Consider the following 21,819-nt stretch of genomic DNA (forward strand, 5'->3'; position numbering starts at 1 on the left):
TAATTGAATGAGTTGTTCGAACAGAGATTGTAAAATTGTTCGAATGAAGATTTTGAAATTATTCGAATAAATTGTTCGAATCAATATTTCAAAAGTATTCTAATCAGTTGTTCGAATAGAGATTGTAAAATTATTCGAATAAATTATTCGAATAAATTGTTCGAATAAATATTTCAAAAGTATTCTAATCAGTTGTTCGAATAGAGATTGCAAAATTATTCAAATAAATTATTCGAATAAATTGTTCGAATAGAGATTGTAAAATTATTTAAATAAATTATTCGAATAAATTGTTCGAATAGAGATTGTAAAATTGCACAGATAGAGATTTTGAAATTATTCGAATAAATTGTTCGAATAAATATTTCAAAAGTATTCTAATCAATTGTTCGAATAGAGATTGCAAAATTATTCAAATAAATTATTCGAATAAATTGTTCGAATAGAGATTGTAAAATTATTTAAATAAATTATTCGAATAAATTGTTCGAATAGAGATTGTAAAATTGCACGAATAGAGTTTGAAATTATTCGAATAAATTGTTCGAATAAATATTTCAAAAGTATTCTAATAAGTTGTTCGAACAGAGATTATAAAATTATACGAATAAATTATTCGAATAAATTGTTCGAATAGAGATTGTAAAATTATACGAATAGATTATTCGATTAAATTGTTCGAACAGAGATTGTAAAATCATTCGAAATGGTTGATCTTAATGATTCACAAAATTACTCGAACAATTACGCCGCTAACTGTTGACTGTTTTTGTCGCGTAACTTCTTCAGGGTGCATAGATCATCAAAGATCGTAGACTCGAAGATCGTCGAAGCAGCTGAAGAAAACAAAACTAGAAGAAACGAACTAGAAAAGCTAGAAAACTAGAAAAATATTGGATGATCGCGGAAGAAGCAACTGAACAAAACAAAACTCGAAACAGTCTCCGAGATCACAGAACGAAACATAGGACGCGTAGAAACAGGCGCGCCTATCGCGAAAGCAACTGCAAAAGAGAAAACGAGAAACAGTGTTATTAAAGCTGGCAAAAGAGCCGCGCAGATCCCAAAGGAGGCTAATAAACGAACGGCGAGAATTGCATCGAGAAACCGATAGCGAAAACCGAGGAACCGAAACGGAAGCAAACCGGCGGAACAAAAAGGACACGGCGACGGTATCGTGTGCTGAAAAAAGGCATAAATAAATCTGGAAATAGAATATGAAGGACCGAAAGAGATCCAGAAATAGGCGTGGAACGGCGCGCGGCGCGGCGCGGCGGCGTAGACAAAGCTAGAAAGGGGTTGGCAATTGCGAGAGGGATCGAGGGGGTGTAAAATCGGCGGGGGACGAGAATCGGCACTAAAAAAAGAAATAAATAAATCTCGAAATAGAATATGAAGGACCGAAAGAGATTCAGAAATAGCCTGGGAAAGGACAAAGCTAGAAAGGGGTTGGCGAGCGAGAAAAAGTGAGAGAGTAAGAGAGAGAGAGTGAGAGAGGGTGGGAGAGGGAGAGCGAGTGAAGCACGTTCGAGAGGAGGGATGTAAAATCGGAGAGGGACGACGGGTGCCGTGGATCGGAGCGAGCGGGATGGAGCGCGTGCCGGAGAGGGAAGGGGCTCTCGAGCAGATAGAGAGGGAGAAATGGAAAGGGTAGGGGGTGGAGCGGAGCGGAGCGGCGAAGGGGCGGGAGAGAAAGAGACGCGGGCACGGTGGTTGAGTCCGGCCCGACAGTCCGCGTGTTACCCCCAGCCGTAAAGCAGGGCCGCGTTTCCTCGACTTCCGGCTAAGAGTCTCGGTACCCGCCACATTCCAACCAGACACCGTTTCGCAACGGTTACGCGAGTCGCGAGAGACACCCGCGCCCCGCGTCTCGAACGACCGCGCCGCGAGGACCACAGTGAGAACCGGAAGTGACGACGGCCGTTCACGTTCTGATTGTCACGGTGACGATACTCGGTGAACCAGCGGACTGCCGAGCCGTTCCTTTCGGTCTCCTGCTGGTAACGTACCATATTTACCTTCTACTTGCGAGTAGAAACTTACGTGTCCACACCGTTTATCATCAATTTTCCTGTTATTCGTTGCTCCATTGTCGCTCGTTTGGACGATTTGTGTGCGACACCTTTGTTACCGAGGCTTCGGTACTTCCGATCGGACACATTGTTCCCATTTTTGACACGCGACGCAACATGATTAATTTATTCGAGCTACTTTGGTACCGTTTGCAACCATTTTATCGTTATTTATTTACACACTGTGACACGTTTTACGGGTTTTACGAAATTATGGCTCGCGAGGTTTGGCGTTTGCCGATTGTTCGTTGCTTCTTCCGATTGCCAGTTTGTAACGTATTTTGTTGTATCAGTAAATAAACCGCGGATTATTATATATGCGTCTGCAACCACCGTTTCCACCTGTTCACAAAATTCTGTTCGAAACATTTATCGAGTTGTAAACTGTGTTGCAGTAGAATTCCCGTACGGGCTGCAAATATTTTCGAGCGACGTCCGCGGCCTAATAACAACGAGAATAACATATCGGAAAGCACGTGTAGAAAATATTTCACCCTTTCTAGAAGATCACGGAAAAAGTTAGTTCATATAAATATATGAATGAGGGATTGTAAGGTATTATTTGTTTATCGAATAAAAACTTTATTTATTGGATAAAACCTTATTTAATTGTTGAAGACATTATTTTTTTGGAAATGAGGATCGTCGAGGAAGCGACTATTTCGCTTCGATCGACTGGTGGATCTTCAATCCTGTCGATCATTAATCTCGACGATTTTTAATCTTTCCGATCTTCGATCTCGTCGATTTTTAATCCCGTCGATCTTCAGTCTTATCGATCTTCGATCTCGTCGATTTTTAATCTCGTCGATCTTCAATCTCGTTAATTTTTAATCTCTTTGATCTTTAATCTTATCGATCTTTAATCTCGTCGATCTTCGACCCCATCAATCTTTATTCTCGATGATCTTTAATCTCAATGATCTTTAATCTCGACGATCCTTAATCTCGTCGAGATCTTCAACCCCGTCGATCTTTAATCTCATCGATTTTTAATCTCTTCGATCTTCAATCTCGTTGATTTTTAATCTCGTCGATTCTTAATCTCTTCGATCATTGCTCTCTTCGATCTTCAACCTCATCGATCTTTGCTCTCTTCGATCTTCAATCCCGTCGATCCTTAATATTATCGATCTTTAATCTCGTCGATCTTCAATCTCGTCGACCTTTAATCTCGACGATCTTTAATCTCGTCATTTTTTAATCTCTTCGATTTCGTTGATTCTTAATCTCGTCGATCGTCAATCTCGTCGATCGTCAATCTCGTCGATCATTAATCTCGTCGATCATTAATCTCGTCGACGTTCAATCTCGCTGATCTTTAATCCCGAAATTATCGATGCGTATGAAATATCGAGCCCCTTTGTCGGTGGAATTTCTTTTCTCGTGGGAAAAAGAAATCTCAAGGGGATGAATCAGGACATCTTAGAAAACGGTTCACGTCGTCTCGCCACGGTGCAGCAGCGAGCTTTCCCGGAAGCAGCTCGCAAACCGCTAACGACTACATGAATGTTTAACAAGTAGCATCTTGTCGTGGCACCCCCCCCCCGTGTCCTCGAATTGCGTCCTTGGCTTGTTTACATCTCTGTCCGTGTGCTTCTGATTCGCGCGGATCCGAGCGTACGAATAGAAAATTCGACGGGTTCCGCTGGATCTCTTCATATTTTTTTTTGTCGGCCCGTAGGCGCGGCCTATCGGCTTTTGATTTACCGTTGACCTTCTTTTGTCGAATCTATTGACCCGTGGCTCGATCAGATGCGCGCTGAAACTTTCATCTCTGTGTGTCGCGGAACCTTTAACGGTCATGATGTTATATTTATGGCCGCGCTAGGAATCCGCACAGAAGTTACATCGATCATTGCCATTTCACGGGATTATCGTTTAATGACGTTATTTATCTCCGTAATCAATACCGTATTTATCCTGAAATGATTAGTATTCTCTCCCTTTGTGCGTATTCGTTGGTAACATCTTCAGATTTATTCTCCATTTTTTGTTTGCATTGGTCGCATTTTTTGTGACTTTTCAGTTTCCTACGTGCGCGATAAAGTTGCTGTTAAACAAAATTGTAGTATCCAGATCGCGGGTGTTATCGTAATTATTACAAAATTGTTGACAATCGGCAAACTATAAAAACGAGGCGGGGAGAATTTATTGTACTTTTATCAGTTAAATGAAATTTTATAATGCTACCTTCATCGGTTAAATGAAATTTTAATAATTAGATTGTGGATATTATTGCAATTCCTGCTATTTTTAAATTTTATACTATTTTATATTATATTATTTCACTTTATATTGTATTATTTTATTTTATATTATATTATTTCATTTTATATTATATCATTTTATTTTATATTGTATTATAGTTTGTATGCACCGGCTGCATCGTCAGTGATTTTCCAATTATTTTGTTGCATCTAAATAGGTACTGTTTAATGAATTTGTAATAGCTAGATTTCTTTTTTTTTTATAGATATTATTGCAGCTATTACTTCGTACTATCTTTTATTTTTGTTCTCGTTTCATATGTTTCCCTTTTGTATGCAGCTGCTGCATCGTCAGTGGTTTTTCAATTATCTTTTTGTTCGTCGTAACGTTGATGTTAGATAAAATTGTCAAAGCTAGATCGTGGATGTTACCTTTGGTCTCATTTCGTTGCTCTTCTTTTGTCTCATTTTATACTTTTTTGTTTGGTATCGCGTTTTTACCGGCCATTCAGTCATCTTTCTACAGTGCCAAATAGCACAAAAAATCATAATTATAATCATAAGAATAATAATTACAGTAACAATAACAATAATAACATTAATAATAATAATAATTATTATTATTATATTAATAATAACGACGGGATTAGCCTTTTATACAAGTGAGGTAGAAGAGTAATAATAATGTGGCGGTAATAATATTATAATAATAATAACAACACACACACACACACCAATAATAATAATTATTATTATTATATTAATAATAACGACGGGATACAGTGAGACAGAAGAGTAATAATAATGTGGCGGTAATAATATTATAATAATATATATATATATATATATATATATATATATATATATATATATATATATATAAAATAATAACACCAATAATAATAATTATTATTGTTATATTAATAATAACGACGGGATACAGTGAGATAGAAGAGTAATAATAATATGGCGGTCACACAAGGACGGATAAAATACAAAGACTTAAAACTGAAAAAAAGACTCGAACATAAAGATTCGCTGGGGGAAGGAAGGGAAAGGAAAATATATGTGGAATATAATTTGATTATGTGTATTATGCAAATCGCTGGAAAATGTCCAGGCTTCGAGAAACAAAAAGAGCAAACGGTTGGAAGTTGACGTTACATTAATTCTCTCTTTGCCATTTAATTGCACAATCGCGGACACTCGCGGTCTACAGCAGCAGCACGTGCAAAAGCAGGTAATTAAAAAGCACTAGAAAAAGATTTTGACGAACACAGTGGAAAATTATTCTTGCGCTGCGCCCACTTATTTTCGAATTAAGCGCACGTCCAAAGCGGAACAGACTGTGAGCGAAAATGTTCTGAGCGACCCTGTTCAAAAAGTTTTAATGCATTTCTGATTCGCTAATTTGTTTCTCGGCCCGCGTTTTCGCAAGTTTCCGTAGCGTGTTCCCGGTAACTTTTTTTTTCTCGCGGTTCGATTTGTCGGATTTTTGTTCTAATTAAGCTTCGCGGCTGAAATACGTTCGCGTGGAACATTGATTACAGTGCGTTCTACAGCGGTAACGGTGTTGCGCGACAGAATCGAAGAACTTTCGATAGAAATTCAGATAAAGCGACGATATCCTTTTTTGCACGTTAAAGCTGATGCGTTGCAAAATAAAGGAAAACTAGAGAGAATGCGACACGATCGTCTTTTACCGCTGGAAATTTATGTTAAATTTGACGTTGTTCCAACAAACTTTTCGTTTATTAAATATCGTCCACAGTCGAATGTTTTTAATGACATGTTACAATCCGCTAGCAAAACTTGTCTAGCTCTTCATTTTTTAATAAACAAATTGATCGATCGAAATCGCGATTTTTTCCTCGCTGAGATAATTTGATAACCCGTTGACATTTTTCTCAAAATCCTGAGCTTGTCAAGTTGTTTAAATTATATCAAAAATTTTATTTAAATGACAATGAGAATATTACGATATAAAAAATTATCTAACTGTACGCATATTTTGATGGGATTATTTGCGGGAATATTTCCAGTTTAACATAAATTTGCAATGTTGAAGAATGTTCGTGCTATATTCTCTCTATTTTTCCTTTATTCTGCAACTTTATTGTGAAAAAAGAATCGACGCATTATCTCGCTTTATCTCGCTTTATCTACAAAAAGTTCTTTGATTTTGACACAACTTCTTCGTCACTTTGCCCCGCTGTGCGCCGCGCGTCGTGCCAAAATACTTCGAGACCTTGCGCCTCTTTGCTTCCCCTCGAAGTGTACTACTGTCCGAGAGTTGCCCCGGCTCAGGACAAATGGCATGGATATTTTTCATTCCGAGAGGCAACGGTAACTGATTTATTTAGGAGACTTATTTTCAGTCTGCTCCGGCGAGAAAAAATTGTCGCGCGACGCGAAACACAACGTCGACGATAGCAGGAATTTCGTGAAATCTACGTCCCCGCGACTCCACCGCCACGAACAACATCCTGCTTACGTCATTGCTGTTTTAATATCGAATGCAATTGTTTAACCCTCGACCGGCGAGAGCGCGGGTCACTCGAAAATATGTGCGTCGACGAGTATAATGCTGTTTAATCATTTTCATACCGCAGCAAGCGTTCGGGTCAATTTGCATCGAGAGCGTACCGTTTAATCACATTTACTGCTGTAGAAACATATGAACTATAGTTAAAAATCGATTTCTAGAACATACGTAATTTTTTTCTTGAATTCAGTGTCCGCTTATGACCACTTTTACGAATTTTTAGTGCAATTTGGATTAATATCTTTGTGTAATTTGAATTAATATTTCAAGTGTAATTTGGATTAATATCCTGATGTAATTTGGATTAGTCATCCTGGTGTAATTTGGATTAATATCCTAGTGCAATTTGGATTAATATCCTAGTGTAATTTTGATTAATATCCTAGTGCAATTTAATATCCTAGTGTAATTACTATCCTAGTGTAATTTGGGTTAATATCTTGGTGTAACTTAGATTAATATCCTAGTGTAATTTGGATTAATATACTGGTGCAATTTGGATTAATATCCTAGTGTAATTTGGATTAATATCTTGGTGTAACTTAGATTAATATCCTAGTATAATTTGGATTAATATCCTGGTGCAATTTGGATTAATATCCTAGTGTAGTTTTGATCAGTATCCTAGTATAATTTAATATCCTAGTGTAGTTTGGATTAATATTCTAGTGTAATTTTGATCAATATCCTAGTATAATTTAATATCCTAGTGTAATTACTATTCTTGTGTAATTTGGATTAACATTCTTGTATAATTTTGATCAATATTTCTAGTGTAATTTTGATTAATATCTTTGTGTCATTTGGATTAATATCCTAGTGCAATTTAATATCGTAGTATAATTACTATCCTAGTGTAATTTGGATAAATATCTAGGTGTAATTTGGATTAATATCCCAGTGTAATTTGGATTAATATCCTAGTGTAACTTGGATTAATATCTTGGTGTAATTTGGATCAATATCCTAGTGTAATTTAATATCCTAGTATAATTATTATCCTTGTGTAATTGGCTTAATATTTTTGTATAATTTGGATTAATATTTCTGGTGTAACTTTGACTAATATCTTTGTGTAATATTGATCAATATCCTCGTGTAATTTGCATTAATATCCTAGTGAAATCCCTGTGTAATTTTATTTCACTATAAAATATCGATTCGATTAAAAATTCATAAGTGAGCGCCACGAGTAAACAGCGAGTCTTTAAGCAAAATAAAAATGTTCTGTAACGATTGCAACAAGGAACTGCAGTAGGAATTAAATAAAATCTTTAGCTCGTTACAAATTATCTTCAGTTTTCTTGGCTATTGTCTCTTATTCCCCTTTCGCCTTAATAAATGCATCAAGTTTGCAGTTTCATTACGACGCTCCGGCGTATTCATATCTAGTTTTCTATGATCAATTATGCATCTATTTAGCAGTCGATCCAGATATTTATTTGCCACCAGTTCGAACACCAGCTAAAACAGTCCTAAAAAAAGATTGAACAGTCCTATGAAATTCTCAGTAGTGCAGATCAATAACAAAGCAGGCACAAGTAACACGATTACGAAGTTTGGGGAACAGTGCGTCGTTAATGTGGAATATTGACAGAATAAAACTCGGTAAAAAGAAGGCGATCCAAATGGTTGCGTCACTAATCCAGTGTCGTGCATTGTAATCCGCTCAATAATGCATGCAACGAAACCAGGCACATTCGTGAAATAATTACAGACTCGGCAAAACAACTACCTACGCATTAAAACGTAAACGAGACGAAGCACCACTAAACTAACAATAAGTATCGTGAGCCGGCAAACACGATTACAAGGCTTGGGAAATTTATTTATTTATTTGTTGGATATATACGGGAAGTTACGCATTGATTATCAAATTACAAAAAAAGAATATAAAACAAGAAATGCTGTATGTAAATTTTAATTTAAATATAATATTTATATAATAAAATAATTTACTAGGATATAAATTTTTAATTTACTATAAATTTTTAATTTACTATAAATTTCTAGTTTACTATAAATTTTTAATTTACTATAAATTTTTAATTTACTATAAATTTTTAATTTACTATAAATTTTTAATTTACTATAAATTTTTAATTTACTATAAATTTTTAATTTATTAGGATATAAACTTTTAATTTACTATAAGTTTTTAATTTACTATAAATTTTTAATTTACTATAAATTTTTAATTTATTATAAATTTTAATTTAAATGTAATATTTATATAATAAAATAGCTTATTAAAATTTAAATTTAAATGTAATATTTATATAATAAAATAATTTACTAGGATATAAATTTTTAAATTATTATAAATTTTAATTTAAATGTAATATTTATATAATAAAATAATTTACTAGGATATAAATTTTAATTTACTATAAATTTCAATTTAAAAATAGAACACCGAGATTATAAGTCAATGAAGTGATGATGCTTTGGATGTTTCACACTTCGAACTGTTACAATGTAAACAGAAACAGTTTTCAACGAAAACATATCACTTCATCGATTTCGTCTTTTTTGCGTCAAGGTCGTCCGAAGGTCATGGTGTAACAGGTCATTGAATTCGTCTTGAAACGAACTACAATAACATGAAATGAAACATATACCATACAATTTTAAAAAATACGAAGGTGACCTTGATTTTTTCGAATAAAACATTTTTTATATTGCATTTTGTAGCTACAGTAAAGGAACTTATTAACTTTTGACGGGAACATTTCTTTGTCAAACTGTCGAAAGTGCTCGAAAAATCGCGGCGACAGTTATGCGGAACATCCTGTATACATTGGGCATACAGGGTGTCCCATAATTATGTTAACATCCAAGAAGGAGAAATCCCTGAGGTCATTTGAAGTAACTTTTTCCTTAGCGAAAATGCAATCCGCGGCTTCGTTTACGAGTTATCAACGAAAAACAGTGACCAATGAGAGATCGGATCAGCTGGCGCGAGACGGCCGAGCGGCCAATGAGCGGAACTGAGCTCCGACCGCGCGTTGGCTCGACCGCCTCGCGTCAGCCGCGATGGCCTCTCATTGGTCAGTGTTTTTCGTTAATAACTCGTAAACGAAGCCGCGGATTGCATTTTCGCTAAGGAAAAAGTTACTTCAAATGACCTCAGGAACCAGCCCTATTCGGGTGTTAACATAATCATGGGATATGTACGTAGCAATAAAATTGTAAATGAGTCAAATTGGCTCAGTCAGTAAATCTAGCGTTAAATAATACGCCTTGAATTCTGTTCGGAAGAGTGTAGTGGGCGATTGGAGAAAGAGAATGCACATAGACGAATGCACATTGTTTACACTAGAGAATACACAATTGAGCCCAGTATGATATGAATATGTTGTTCTATGTTTCCGAGTACAGAGAAGTTCTTTGGATCTAAAGATGAAATATTCGAGCATTCGGGTGAAACTTCTCCAATAATGCTGGAGAATCGAGGAGCCCCGTTAAGGAGTTTACGTGCAAAGATAATATCATATAATGGCACAACGGAGAAGAGCGGGGATCGCGGCGACCGAGTAAAATCATGGGAAACGAAAGATGAATTCGTCGTTCTTTTATTCTGGATTCGCGTTTCATGCTCGATCTGTCCTCCGCGCGCTGTTTGTTTGCAGCACTCCTCTGACCGGCGTTCCGAGGCCTCGATCACGTACTCCATTGACTGGAAAATGTGATCTCGCATCGGCCTTGAACATTTTTATCCGCCGGCAAAAAATAATCGGCGAATATATCATCGGCGTGTACGTGGCGTTCTATCAATAAACTCTGGCGACGCGTCTGCTGGCCGTCGTTTAACATCGTGCTTTCGCGAACGCGTTCGCGCTCGCCGCTTGTCGGCCTCGATCGTGGACGATGCTGGATCGGCCGTCGATCGGCCTGCACCGTGGAATTCGTGGAAAATTGTTTCGCCGTTGCGAAGTTCGCTGACGATGATTCAACGACGTAAGACTCGACGGGCAACGATTTTTATCGGCGACAGAATTTAGAGGCAACGATTCCCATGGACGCCGGAATTTCGAGACAATAGCTCTTCCAGCGACGCCAGATTTTAGGGCAACTGTTTCTCATGGCCGACAGAATTTATTGGCAACGATTTTCAGCGATGCTGGATTTAATAGGCAACAACCTAATTCTTTTCTTTCTATCCTTTTTCTTTTATTTTTTGGCTACTATTTATATGTGTATGTGTGCAGCAACTATTTACTGTGTAAAGTGTAGCCAGCATGATACATATATATATCCTTCGCCGAACAATTTTCTTAGTTACGATGATTAGTTATAATGATCAAATATTTTTCTTGGAGAAGTGTAGCCAGCATAATACATATATAATATTAGTAATATTACTAATATTATTACTAATATATATATTATATATATTATTACTAATCATTATATATATATTACATAAAGATGATAATCTTTATATACCTTAAATTATATATATAGGGTATATAATATATAAGGTTATAATATAACCTTAATATATATTAAATATTTTTCTTGAAGAAGTGTAGCCAGCATAATACATATATATATATATATATATGTATTATGCTGGCTATACTTCTCCAAGAAAAATATTTGATCATTGTAACTAATCATTGTAACCAAGAAAATTGTTCAACAAAGGATTAATATCACGCTATCGTCAGTCAATGTTGTTATTAGACTGCGGATATTATGAATTTATAACGAAAATGAGTAGTTGAAACACGAAACAGTGACACTATTAGAAGAATTCAACGATTTGATTATATTATATGTAACTTGGTAAAATTGTTCAAGATAGGAATAAATTTCTATGCAATTTCCTGTTTATTGCTATCGATGCACAACATTTTTATTCTCCATAAAAAACCGCAGCCTGGTTATTATCGATCAACACCAGTTGCAGTGAAGTCAGACGAAGTAATTGTTTATTTATTTATTCATGTATGCAATGCATTTTACCATGTATGCATTGGTAAACAAAATTTTCGTTACAGAAGATGTAATAAAAAAAAGATAGATTTTATATAGCCATCGCAGAAATATAATAAAACGAAAAAAAATCGGAATAAATGGAAATATACTGGGTGTCTCTGAAAAGTATGTTCAAGCGGTCACCAGGTGATTCTTCATAAAAAAAAATGAAAAAAATATGGAATGGCTTTTTTTGTTTGGTAATTTAGTTTTCGAGAAAATCGAGTTGGAATATTCAAACATGAGTAACATAGCAATATTTTAAAAAAGCATTCTAGTTATGGTCTAGTATATAGATGAGTCCCTCTATAACCTAAAAAAAATTCGAGTCGTTTAATCCAGTTCTGAAAAAGTTATTACGTTTTAAAAGTTGTCCAAACATTAATGTTGATACAGTGACTCCCATTATTGTTTGAAGATCTTTTATATATTTTATTAATATATATATATATATTATATATAAATTAAATATTAAAATATATTATATATAATATTAAAATATGTTATATATAATATTAATATATATTAATTATTAAAATATGTTATGTATATAATATTAATATATATTAAATGTTAAAATATGTTATATATAATATTAATATATATTAAATGTTAAAATATGTTATGTATAATATTAATATATATTAAATATTAAAATATGTTATATATAATATTAATATATATATATATATATTAAATATTAAGATACATATTGTTACTAATTAATGGTGAAATAATTACGGTAACCGTAAATGGTACGGTGCAGTTCCAGAAGGAATTGTCGACGAGTCGTTGTCGCCAAAATCTGACCGGTAGTCGTCGATTAAATCCAGTGTCAGTGACCTTCGTTGCACCTGTCAATCAGAATATCTAACGACACAGGTGGGAAGAACCCGACCTCCTTATTACGGAGCGACGCGACGCGACGATGTGCTTCTCCAAACTTGTTTGACGGTCCTTTCTAACGTCGACAGGATCGGGCGAGGCGATACCAGCCCGTTTAACAGCCTCTTAGCGATGCGATTTTTATTTTTCGTGGTGTTACCATCTTTATAGCGCGTAATAACGCCGGTATCTATCGCGTCAGCAACCGTGAGCAGTGCATTAAATCCGTGCAGCTCCTTCGGCAAAATGGAAGCTGCATGGTTCAGGTTTACTCTGCCGTTTATACGGTGGATCGGGCAACGAGGAAACTTAATAAATTCTTAATTAACGTTATCCGTAACGCGATTATACTTTTTATGGCGCTGTTATTTGGTTCCATCAGGCGGAGATGGAAAATCGTGCAAATGCGTGAAAATGGTGTAAATTGAAACGGCTATGAGATCGCGGGAGAATTTTTCTCGTGATCGAATTTCGCAGGGATTTAAAGGCTGAAACTTCCTCTTTAAAAGGGCTCCTTGAAATTTCGAATACGATTTTTTTTTAGGTTCTTTTAACGTATTTTGAATAGAACGTGTAATATCGACTTTAGACTCGCATAAGGATTTTATACGATAGAACTTGTTCGTCATTTCGGTTGTATAAAACGGGCAAAACAAATCGTAGATCAAGTTTTGAGGAGTCGTCGTACAGGGTAGACTTCGGTCTTCAAGTCTATGACAGATTGAGTCGCGAGAAAATTTTTTCAAGATTTCTATGGATGTTTGAATTTGTGTTATTTTCGAGAAAAATTGTGTCTCCAATCTTCCACCTGCTGTGCTGTGTAATAAAATGTTTGAAAAAACTGCATCCCGAATTACGAAAGTAGAGTTTTCAAGCTTTCAAACGAGTCTAGATTTATCGTCGTACGATTAGTTTTTACGAAATTGCAACGGTTCAAATATCGACAATTTTTCGAAAATTGTTTAGAACCACAGGTGGTCAGGCATTCGCTCATACGAGAAATGAAAACACTAGCAGCTCGATGAAACTTAGCAGACTGATAGTCAAGGTCATGAAGGAACAACCAACAAAGTCCTTATAGTTGTACAACTTTTTCTAAAAAACTGACAATAGTCGAGAATTTATCAGAAAACTCTTGGTTACAGCACAACTAAATCTCTCGTTCTCCAAACCAAGACACTCGCAGCTCGATCAAACGTACCAAACTGATAATCAAGGTCATGGAAAAACAATCAACAAGGTCGTCATAATTGTAGAATATCTTCTTAAAGAATGGCAACAGCTTAAAATTCGAGAGTTCATTAATTACGTCGAGAATCCTAGCTCGCAGTTGAACTGAATCCCTCGCTCGTCAAGCTAAACCTCCCTCAGCTCGATAAAATTTACCAGACTGATAGTCAAGGTCATGAAGGAACAATCAACAAAGTTCTCATAGTTGTATAATTTTTTCTAAAAAACTGACAATTGTTTGAAAATCGAGAATTTATCAGAATCGTCTAAAAAACTCTTAGTTACAGCACAACTAAATCTCTCGCTCTCCAAACCAAGACACTCGCAGCTCGATTAAACTTACTACACTGATAGTTAAGGTCATGAAGGAACAACCAACAAAATCCTTATAGTTGTACAACTTCTTCTAAAAAACTGACAATAGTTTGAAAATCGAGAATTTATCAGAATCGTCTAAAAAAACTCTTAGTTACAGCACAATTAAATCTCTCGCTCTCCAAACCAAGACACTCGCAGCTCGATCAAACGTACCAAACTGATAGTCGAGGTCATAGAAAAACAATCAACAAAATTGTTATAATTGTGGAATAGCTTCTTAAAGAATGGCAACAGCTTAAAATTCAAGAGTTCATCAGTAACGTGAAGAATCTTAGCTCGCAGCTGAACTAAATCCTTCACTCGTCAAGCTAAAGCACTCTCAGCTCGATGAAACATATCAAACTGGTAGTCAAGGTCAAGAAGGAACAACCAACAAAGTCCTCATAGTTGTACATCTTCTTCTAAAAAACTGACAATAGTTTGAAAATCGAGAATTTATCAGAATCGTCTAAAAAACACTTAGTTGCAGCACAACTAAATCTCTCGCTCTCCAAACCAAAACACTCGCAGCTCGATCAAACTTACTACACTGATAGTCAAGGTCATGAAGGAACAACCAACAAAATCCTTATAGTTGTATAACTTCTTCTAAAAATGTGACAATAGTTTGAAAATCGAGAATTTATCAGAATCATCTAAAAAAACTCTTAGTTGCAGTAGAATTAAATCTCTCGCTCTCCAAACCAGGACACTCGCAGCTCGATCAAACTTACTACACTGATAGTCAAGGTCATAGAAAAACAATCAACAAAGTCGTCATAATTGTGGAATATCTTCTTAAAGAATGGCAACAGCTTAAAATTCGAGAGTTCATCAATTACGTCAAGAATCCTAGGTCGCAGCTGAACTAAATCCCTCGCTCGTCAAGCTAAAGCACCCTCAGCTCGATGAAACTTGCCAGACTGATATCGAAGGTCAAAGACAAGCTGCCAGAGCCATTAGTCGTTATCAGATTGCTGTCGCGTCGCAAGTAGCACGATAGAATCCGTTTTCTTTCGGTTCGCGACTTCGTGAACCGTAGCGGCGGCGAATCAGCGTACTACAAGAAACGGAGGCGGACCCACGGAAACGTGTCCGAGGGTAATTCGAGAAAGCTGGACAACGATCCTGTGTGATCGCGATCCCCGGCGTGGCAGTAAATCGTCCGGTGGAAAGAAAAAAACGGGCGGAGAGATCGATGAGATAATCGGCGCCGGGCCGAAAGCGACCACTTACACGTGGCCGTGGTCCGGTCACGAGCCGCGACGGACATTATCCGCGTTATTTATCAGCAACAGCTGCGATTAGGTTAACGAGCCGTTCCGTTCCTTTTCTCCCGGCCGAGCCGAAAATTTGCATGGCAAACGGGAAAACGAGCCGGCCAATGACGGTCTCGAGGGCGGACTCGGACCTCTATTCTCTCTTCTTCGTTTTGTCCTTTCTCCCTTTCTCTTTTGTTTTCTTTTTCTTTCACTCCTTTTTTCGGGGTCGTTGATGCCGCTGGCTGTGCCACGCCGGCGCTCCCCTTAATGGTCGGACTAGCGTGTTTGCTAATTCAGTTGGCCACGTGGGGGCGTCGATCTGAAAACGGCCGAAAAAAAAAGAAAGAAGAGAAGAGACAGCAGGCCAGGCCCCTGGTGTTACGCGACAACGGAGCCCGCGGCAATTATGCTCGCCGAGAGGAATTCGTTGATTAGACAAGGGACTGGACGGTGGAAGCTTCTGGGATCGGGGTATAGTTTGCTATTGGTTCGACTCCGGAACGGATAATTCAGAGAAAAATTTGGCGCAATTCGGGTCGTCTTGCAGACTTTTTACATTGTGCGAAAAAAAGGATCGGGAATGTTTCTTATTCTAAAGATGCGTCGAAAGAATATTTTGTATGCGATTTGGCACGGTACTGTACTCAGTTGGCAACGAATTTATAATAATAGAGCAAGAAGCAATCTGTTTAATGACTAACGATTATAACTCGTTAATTGTAACAATTCATTTATAATAATTTATATAGGAATCTGATTAATGATTAACGATTATAATTCGTTGGCTATCGTAGTTAATTTATAATGATTTACAAAGTAACCTGAATAATGGCTAACGAATATAACAGGTTAGTTATTATAATTTATTTGCAATAATTATTTACAATAATGATATTAACGATTATAATTCGGTAATTATTGTATTATAATTCGTTTATATGATATTTTTTAAGTAATATGATTAGTGATTAACGATTGTAATTTGTTAGTTATTACAATGTAATCTGATTATAATGATCAACGATTATAACTAGTTAGTTATAATAAAGAAATCTGATTAATCATTAACGATTACAAATCGATAATTATTATAATAATGATTATAAGTCGTTAGTTATTATAACGACGATTTTAAATTGCTAGTTATCATAATGACAATTATAAATTAAATAATGGCGATTATAAATTGCATGTTATTGTAACAATAATTATTATGTTATTTATTATAACAACGATTATTTTGTTAGTTATTATAATCACCAGCGTTGGTTATCATAGTCAGTAATGATTAATTTGAATAAAATAAAACAGGTCCTTTTCCGAAGTCGACAAAATCAATTTCGTTGGATCCATCGAAATAATAATCGCGATTATCAATTCTCAAGTCAGCCGCCATGTTGTCACTGTAATTTCAGCCTCGTGAGATGTTGCTAAATACGCTCGCAAAACACGCTCTAAGTTATTACTACTGTTTCATGGTAGCGCGTGTCGCGTCTTCGTGCAGCGATATATTATTTCTCGTTATGCTTCGAAGTTCAATAACTATATTCAGCTCGTATTTAACCCTTTCGCTACGGCGGGCCCCGCCGCGGAGTCCCTCGTGTAGAACGGAGCACCCTGCCGAAAGCAGGAACATTAAGCGCGCGCAGTCTTCAGCATTCGGGGCCAAGTCTTTTGCTTCAAAAACGTTGGATTAATATGACCAGATTTATTACAATTGACCGTAGTTTTTGGTAGATGATAGCGTCTGCGAACAGAGGAAAGCGAGGCGATAGCCCTTGTTTGAACTTTTGGCTCCATTGTTGTGACCGGTGACTATAGTCACCCGTCGTGTATAGGTGGCATCTTGTGGCCGGTGACTATAGTCACCCATCGTATGCGGGTGTCGTTTTGTGGCGGGTGACTATAGTCACCCGCAGTAGCGAAAGGGTTAATACATAAAGCTTCTTTTCCTTGAACCAACGGAATAAGTAAGCAGTTCGCGCATTGTTTAGAAATTCCGGTTACTTTAGTTACAGAATGTTTAACACTTTATTTTACGCGGTGGATTTTGCTTCGAATCGTAAAATGTGCGATGAGACTTTATGGCTGGGGCAATAATAGTTAGCTGCCGAGCAGTAAAACTGACTGGCAGATATGTGTTGCCCCGTAAACGCGATAAGATCGAATTCATGCAGATTCCCAGCGATTCTTATCGCTTCGTGCGCTTGGATACTATGTCGAGGGCGTCTTCCTAATTATTAAATAATTATGAAATTGTAAATTCGATTATAGGTTAGGTTAGATTTATAGGTTTCGTCGAGCGTCAAGTTTTGTTATAAATATTTACAATATTTACATATTATATTTATATATTATATATTTTTATATAATATAATATTAATATTTATATATTATATATTTTTATATACTTATATTTTTATATAATATAATATTAATATTTATATATTATATATTTTTATATAATATAATATTAATATTTATATATTATATAGTTTTATATACTTATATTTTTATATAATATAATATTAATATTTATATATTATAATATTTGTCGATATTTTTTCCTTTTTGGCGAAAATGCCAAAGATATCGATGTTTATTTCATTGAAATTTGGACTGCTGCGTCGAACACACTTCGGGCGACGGAATTTTTTGCTCAGATTTGAAAATCAATTTTTTTAAGCTAATCTATATCTCATCATCCTAATTTTCTTGGGTTATTAGACAATTTAACTTTCCAATTCTAATTTGTTCAGCGCCAAGTTCTTGGCGCATCAAAAGTATACACATATATTCTAATAAGTATACATGTATTTTTGTTGATACATTTGTAAAAATTGTCTCCCTCAACATTAGGGCAACATTTTTGCCCTTTAAAATTATTTTAACAAGTTTGAATAACTGCATCATCATTCTTAGTTTCTTTTAATCAGTTCAATATTTTATGTTCCGCCTGTCCATTTTTGTCACAAATGCATAAAATCCGCTGTCTATTCATTATACTATATGTCCAATAGAACAGAATTCAGTAAATTCCGTATAAATCCTCTGTATGTTTTCCTTTTTGTAACTAACCTAATTTTTTTTCCATTTTATAACTAATGAGTAACTTTCCGTACCCCTTCAATAAATAAATAAATGCATCTGCATGTAGTTCGACACAAAAATTTGGATCTCGTCGAAATGACGCGTTCCAAAAGTTTCAAATAGATAATAAATATTTAACAAAGCGGATATAAAATTTTAATGGAACCGTAACTGGAATGTTAAAATTTACCATAGCAAATATTCCTCGACCTGTCGCGCGTTCTCTAAAAACGCCAGTAAAATCCTGTTTGAATATATTACAATAAAAATGAATTTTAGAACCTGGTTAAAAATTAGTGTCGGCCATATGTGACCGACGGCCGCGACGTCCTCTCATCGTGTTAAAGGCGGCAAACAACGTGTTTCACGCGCCTTCAGATTACTTTCATGGATCAATTTGCATAGAGATACGCAGTTTAGTTATTACGTCCGGCGAATGTGTCTCCGGCGCGGCGTTTCGTCCCCCGTAAAAGCATAAAGTTCCGCAATCGGCTAGCATCATCGGGTCACGGGGAATACGTCTTCACAAAGAAAAAGTCACCGATCCGATTTCCGAAAAAAGTTTAGCAAATTATTAACTGGCGCGGACGCTTTCGTGCGACGTCGTTCCCGCGTCGAATTTCCAGCCGAAAGGTTTTGCTCGGCGGATCGGTGTAAAGCTATATACCGGTTGGAGCACGGATAGGGTGAGGGTGCCAATTACTGTGGCCATTAAAGTGACGACCGAAGTTTTCGACTAATTAAATAGTTTCTTCTACCTGTATCGCACTTGTCGGAACACTCAAATAATCCAGTAGAAGTTTAAATAATCCAATTACTCTCTGTGCACAGTCAACTAGAAACAATTTTTTTTAGGAAGAACAATCATAGGAACAATTTTTTTTAAACAATTATTTTAAATAAGAAAATATATCGAAGAAGCCGCGATTATGTTGCTGTTTCTCTCTCATTTAAACGAGTTTTACGAATGCAATAGTTTATTCTTTTGTTTTGGAAAGTATCATTTTGTTTTTCTTTTTCATCTTTCTTAGCAACATATTTCTTATATATAAGTTATAAAATTGTGCGGAATTTTATGAATTATTATAATAATATAATAAATAAATTTTGAAACTGAATTTTATAAAAAATGCCTTGTTATAATTATGGTTTCTAAATATCTATCGCTTTATGTTTATACGAAATGATTAAATTAATAAAATTGTGTTTCATGTGTATTGATCTTCTTAATATCTCGTCATTTATTTATTTACTCATTTATTAATGCTTTAAACCAGATACAAGCTTTTAATTCGGCCATGAAAATTGCAGATCAAATTTTATTGGAAAAATTCAACATCTTTAATTGAATTGTTTTCTAAATATAAGTAAAATTGTTGTTAAGGCACAATAACCAGGGGGGACCACAGTAATTGGCACACTTAAATTGAGAGAGAAAGAGTGAGAGAGACAGCGAGAGAGAGACAGCGAGAGAGAGAGAGAGAGAGAGAGAGAGAGAGAGACTGTTGCGTGTCGCGTGCTACGTGCCTCGAAACACCCGACGACCGCTTCCGACTCGTTCGAGGCTTCTCTCCTCTTCGTCAAAGCTGACGTTTAAAGGGCACTTAATTGCTCGAACAGCAGTGATAATCGGTCGGTGGTTTTGACAATGACAAATTACGAGGCTTGTACATCGACGGAATCATTAGCACGCAAGTGGAGCGTGCCTTCTACAGGGGCTTCTCCGTGGAATTCTCGAAACGAGCGCTGCCGGATCTGTCGTCCGAGATTAGGGTCGTCGGAGTAGAATGATCGAGACAATCGTTTCGAAACAAATCCTCCGGAAACGAGGGGCCGTCGTTCAGAAATAGAAACGAAGATCCCGCTGATCGAGTATTCAAACGCAATCGAAACTTTATTCATTAGAGGACCGCGGGATCTTTTTGTAAATATTGATGTTGGTAGATTAATTTGCGAGGGGAGGGGGAGGGATGCAATTAGGCGCGGTCGGTCACAATAATACAGGGCTAGGAAAAAATTGATTTTACAAATAGCAAATAGACTATAGACGTTTTTGTCTTCTCTTGTGGTGCAGAATTTGGCAAATAAACTGTCTTCGAAATAGTAGCTATGTGTATATGTAAATAGCATTTCGAATGTAATTAACTACGTGATATGTAAGAGTACTATTTCAAAAATATTTATTTACCAGTTTTTGTACTACACGAGAAGGTACAAATATTTATAGTTATTACCGATTATAAATATTATAAATATTATCATAAATATTGTTATAAATATTTATAGTATTTACAATCTGTTATAAATATTTATGGTCTATTTACTATTTCAAAAATTGATTTTTCCCCAGCCCTGCATAAATATTCGAACACTATTTAAAATCGAATAAATTGTTTAACACTATTTTTACCGATATTTTGTATCTCATACAGTTTATCAAATTAATTTTGTGACAACGGCGTATATTCTGCGGAACTTGTTTTTATTTCCTTTAACATTGGAACTATCGAGCACTAATCATGAATAATGTACACACATTGTTTTATATTATTTTATATTTATATTATATCATCATCAATATAATATATATCATATCAATATATCATATCTATATATCAATATAATAAATATAATACCATCATCAATAATATCAATATATTATTATATATTTATATTATAACATCTCGGGTGTCCAAAAAGTTACTCAAAATCAGGAAATGAGAGGCTCTCGAGCTCATTTGAAGTAACTTTCTCCTTAGCGAAAGTGCAATCCGCGACTTCGTTTACGAGTTGTTAACTAAAAACACTGACCAATGAGAGGCGAGCTTTGCTGGCGCGAAGCGGCCGAGGTAACGCGCGGTCGAAGCTCAGTTGCGCTCATTGGCCGCACCGCCTCGCGCTGGTTGATCTCGCCTCTCATTGGTCACTGTTTTTCGTTAATAATTTGTTAACGATTTCTCGGAGAAAATTTTTCTAAAGGAAAAAGGTACTTCAAATGACCTCAGGATCCTCTCATTTCCCGATTTTGAACATCTTTTGGCACACCCTGAACGCTTTAACCCTTTGCGCACGACTGGTGATCCCGAGGCACCACTAAAAAATGTTTATATCACATTCCAAAATAATTCTTTCATCAAGACTAAATTCAGATTTGAAAAATTGCTAAAAGTATAAACTGTTGTATA

General features: G+C 35.9%; 1 protein-coding gene across 2 annotated transcripts in view; it reads left to right on the forward strand.

The window, feature by feature from the left end:
- Nucleotides 1–1,713: 1,713 nt before the first annotated feature.
- The window catches only part of LOC117224888 (neprilysin-1), a 323,108-nt gene continuing 303,002 nt past the window's right edge, over nt 1,714–21,819 (forward strand). Inside the window, exon 1 of one of the 2 annotated variants that reach the window (XM_033478087.2) lies at nt 1,714–2,000. The gene's annotated coding sequence lies outside the window, so the exon portion shown is untranslated. The remainder of the gene's footprint in view (nt 2,001–21,819) is intronic. The other variant, XM_033478088.2, reaches the window with a different exon arrangement.

This window comes from Megalopta genalis, chromosome 13, assembly GCF_051020955.1.
Source record: "Megalopta genalis isolate 19385.01 chromosome 13, iyMegGena1_principal, whole genome shotgun sequence".
Classification (NCBI taxonomy): domain Eukaryota; kingdom Metazoa; phylum Arthropoda; class Insecta; order Hymenoptera; family Halictidae; genus Megalopta; species Megalopta genalis.